This window comes from Diuraphis noxia, unplaced genomic scaffold (assembly GCF_037042655.1).
Source record: "Diuraphis noxia isolate RWA-SAM2 unplaced genomic scaffold, SU_Dnox_SAM2 contig0003, whole genome shotgun sequence".
Lineage (NCBI taxonomy): Eukaryota > Metazoa > Arthropoda > Insecta > Hemiptera > Aphididae > Diuraphis > Diuraphis noxia.
In genome coordinates this window covers 70,238,889-70,243,858 of record NW_028301713.1, presented here as the reverse complement: position 1 = coordinate 70,243,858, position 4,970 = coordinate 70,238,889, and positions in this window count along the sequence as shown.

The following is a 4,970-nucleotide window of genomic DNA, read 5'->3' as shown; positions in this document are numbered from 1 at the left end:
AAGTTATGTGCCAGTTGTGGTGCTTATCGTGCAGTGCCACAATCGACCTTTTACCCATTCTCAAAAATGAACTATTTATTAACCGCGAATCGTTTGTACAGTGCAATAGTTTATTGATTCAGTGCGTACCTAACTACTTATTCAAATATGGAAAAGTATAATGAAGCTTTAAACAATTTGTTAAAAAAAGGTTCAAATACTTCATTTTTTACCAAGTTAAAATATGATCAATTAATTTTACATATAAATCAATTAAAGAATAATTCAAAGAAAAAGGAACCGAATGATTATAAACTTAAAAAAAAATATGTCGTGTTAAAGTTGCTGATATTAACAAGTTAATTGTACCAATATCTGAAAATAATGATATTAAATATTATGTACATGATGAAGAGTTATTCGGTATTATACAATATAATGTTCATTTATCAATTGGACATGGTAGACGAAACAGGATGGAACACGAGGTAAATATAAAATTTATTTATTTTGCCCAATATACGAAGGACATTGCTTAAAATGTCCGGACAATGTATAAAATGTATAAAATGTCCAAATTGTATACTTTGCCAGTAACATATACCTACATGCACACAAAAAAAAAGCACAGATCATTGTAAAATCGTTCCGCTTAGAATCTAAAAAGGAAGATAGATCTATAAATTAAAATTATACAGATAGTGTAGTGCACTATAGTGTATTAATGAATGCAATTTAAAACACTAGATCTTAGATAAATTGCGAAAAAAAATTGTATTTTTTAATTATTTTAATTTTATTTATATTGATTAATTAAGCAAAAACACCTTTGATGTATAAGCTATAAAAACATCTATAATACATTATATGAATACATTTTGCTACCTACATATTGATCTTCAATTTGTTTATTAAATATTTCAATATATTTTTAATATCACCAAATATTTTTCGTGTGTATTTATCGTTTAATGTCCATAAAAATATTTTTTGTGTAAAATTTTCAAAAACACGATTAATATAATTTTTCCAGTTAAAATCTTGTTGTTTGTTGATACATCTTTATCATTTGCACAACTATAATTATATGTATATAAATTATATTTGATTGATTAACAACAAATAACTAAAAACATATAACAAAAAATAATTTGTTCTGATATCAGGTATTCAGGTGAGTAAGTACCTAGGTACTCTATAACCATTGATTAAATATATATATATTTAATCAATGCTATAACATAATAAAAAAAGTGACATTATTGTAATTGATTGGCATCATAGTTCATGAATAAATATAATATAGTATATTATTACATAGCCACATGCCCATATAACAGTGTATATACCTACCTGTAGTTATATATTGTAAACATATTATAATATTCCTAAATTCTAAAGTACATACCAGATGAATGGTTTTTTCGTATTGTTACTCAAAGAAAGAAGACGAGGTAAAAACACCATACTTTTTGTTACCTCCATTATTATATGGTAATGGTATTATTAAAAAAATACACATTTATACGTAATTGTTGCGATAAAACTATATTATTATATACTCTTGTTTGTTATGCAATATATTATTAGCTTATTTATTTCATTATTTGTATAATTGTATAGGAACATGGTATTAATAAACTAGCTTAAAACCTAATCTATATGATATAAGTACCTGTGTATAATACTATAATGTATAATATAATATAATAAATTTATTCTTTGACAGAATTCCGTAATTAGTGGAAGGTTATAAAATAAATATTGAATTTAATGATATTGATCTTCAGAGAAGTAAAACGACTTCATTATATTGTTGTGTAAGAGTTAAAATTTCAATGGTTAAGTATAAAAAACATACAAAATACTATTATATTTTATACCAATATTATTTCATAATGAGAGTATAAACTATTATATATTTATGAATAGCAGTCACAAAATATATTAAAATTATTATTCAAAGGAACGTTTGGAAAAGATCGTTTGACGAAGTCTATTCCTAGTTAGTAGATAGTACCCATGAACAAATAAGAAATTTAAGTTTTAAAGATCTTTTTTAACGGTTTCATGCGTTATGCTGTGGAGAAACGAGTCAAAGACTACACGTGAAATACTCATATCCATCAATATATCATCATATTACTAATGGTTATTTTAACGGATCTCTGATGGACACACATTTAAAAATCACCCCCCCCCCCTTGGCTAACACCAATTTCTTTCGAATATCTTTTTTTTAAACTTTCATGCAATTTCTTTCGAATATCTTTTTTTTAAACTTTCATGTTATAGGTTAAAAATAATATTTTCAACTTAATTTTATATTATAAATCACATTATTATTATAGGTACATAAAAACACACCGATTTATAATTATTTTTATTGAGTACACATGATAATTATTCATAAAAACTTTATATATTATTTTTAGATAGAGCTGCCGAGGACCGCTGGCATGAATATTACAGACCCCCAATGAGCCGTGGACCATAGTTAAAGAACCGATAATCTATATTTTAATAACGTTTCATGTTGCATTATTTTAATGCTGTATGACCTCCAGGTTGCAGAACTTGCCAGGCTCTTCGCTTTTGTGAATGATCGATCTGTGTATGAAACTATGATATGTATTATTTTTAATCTATAAGCATATTTGCTGACGGATTCGGGGACACAGTATAATATAGGGGTTGGTGGTTGGGTCATGACGAAGAGCAGTCGTATTCGATCAACGGTCGTGACGTAACGGATATCATATGGGTATTATGGTGACCGTACGATAGTTGTATATGCATTTATTCAAAGTTTAAGACCCGCGCGTGGTCCGTGTTGGCTATGTACAGTGTGTATAATATTATTATTGTATTGTTATACATCATCGAGAGAAAATCACGATTGTGTTTATTCAACCAAATAAAAATTGGTATGATTTATTCATCATTCGAGCATATTAAAATATAAATAAATGGTACAATATTAAATATATATTATTATATAATATATTTATATGTGTATTTAAATGCTTTAAGACCGGGGACGAAAATAAATAGACAGATCCCTAGTTAAAAATATGACGTGCAAAAAAACGTCTATCTAAAGTCCATAACGTCACTACCACTATAAAAAAAAAAATGTTTTTTTTTTTCATTATACGTGGACGCCACACGGGTAGGGTTTACACATAAGCCGATGGATAATCAGTTATATGATTTAAAGTTTGTCCGGTAACATATTCTCGTCTTGTTCATTATTTTACATAACTATTCACAGCATAATTAAGATTATAATACACTTCAATTAATTTATGTTCTTAGCATCTTACCATTATTACAAAGTCTACGTTGGTACATTATTGTCTGTACAGATCACAATAAACAATAATACTATATTAAACTCACAACTAATCAAAGTCTATGTAAACTGAATGTCATCATAGTAGATATTCATTTTCAAAGGATATGCCTGAAAATCTATATAATATATATATATATAAATTTATAACAAAAGCATATTGTGTACTGTGCATATTATATCTCCGTATAGTGTAAGCGCTATGACCACGACTATAGCACGTTTATACGAGTACGTATTGCAATCGTAAACACTAACGCTGACTTTATTATATAACATTATTATATAGTATACCACCGAAAATATAATATCACAAACTATAGGGTAAGTATAACAATGGCGTGGTGATATGGGAAATAGGATCACTCATATATTTTTTTTATCGTATTTATTCTTTTGAATGATATTTTTAAGACTGCGAGTACGCAGTAATATTATACGATATATATACGTACCTATATATATATATATATATAAAAACAGGTATATATTGTAAAGATGAAATATATAGGTTGTGTTTATACCATCTTACCCATAGACTTTTAAGTATGTGTGTATGATATACAGAAAAACGTTGACCTCCTTGGACTTAATAGACTTGGTCTATTTTTTTAAATTTAACTAACCCTCGGGTACACAGACTATTGGGTGGTTATTCTTAATCGATTTTTAACTGCGCAGTAAGTCTGTAGAACGTGTATGCGTTACAATAATTTCACCATCAATAAGACAAAAACCTGAGTGTTTACCCATCCGGAAACTAGTGGCAGTGGGTGGTGCGTACTTTAAATCACGTTTAGCGACAGATTGCAGTAACCACGCCACGCCAAGACACATAACACAACATATTATATCATATTATATTAGTGATCACGATGCACCCCGTATAAGCATACACATATAAAAACATTGGCATTCAACAGGAAATGTTTTTACTTTTATAGACTAAATACCGATGTTTTATAATTTTTCCGCTTTAAGGCCACCATGATAATATTAATGTAGGATCTCACCTTACTTTATCGTGACGATTGAGGGTCTTTTTAAATAAAAAAACATCATGCATTTTTTATTAACACTCGTAGAAAAGAAAAGAACTAAAAAAATTATATAATTTTAAAATGTCATTATCGATGTGAAGTATATTTAAGTATGAGTGGAATATTTTAGGTAAGTTTTAACGAATAATATATATTTAATTACAACAAAATAAATATTATTTTTATTTCCATGTGAATATTTGACCTCTTCATAATTTGAACTTCAAACGACCATAAAAGATAAATTTGAATTTACGTTTAACTTTTTAGTCATTGAAAGAACAATTTATGGGGAATCTTGCATTACATGTTTAAGCGTTTTTGTATGAAACTGTAATTATTTTCCTTTATAAACCAGAAAAAGTAGAACATTTTAAATCTCTATAAATAGTATCTAGCGTTTATATTTTAACAAGAATACATATAATGTCTATAGTATACAAACATAAATATTTAGTGAAAATTTGAAGTTCCTATTAGTCATTCATTTATGAATAACAAAAAGAAAAAGAAAATCAAGTTTTTTACGTAATTTTCTTTAATGTACTATAGGTACATTTTTTACTTTTGACTTCCCAAAAGTGCAAACTTTCTTA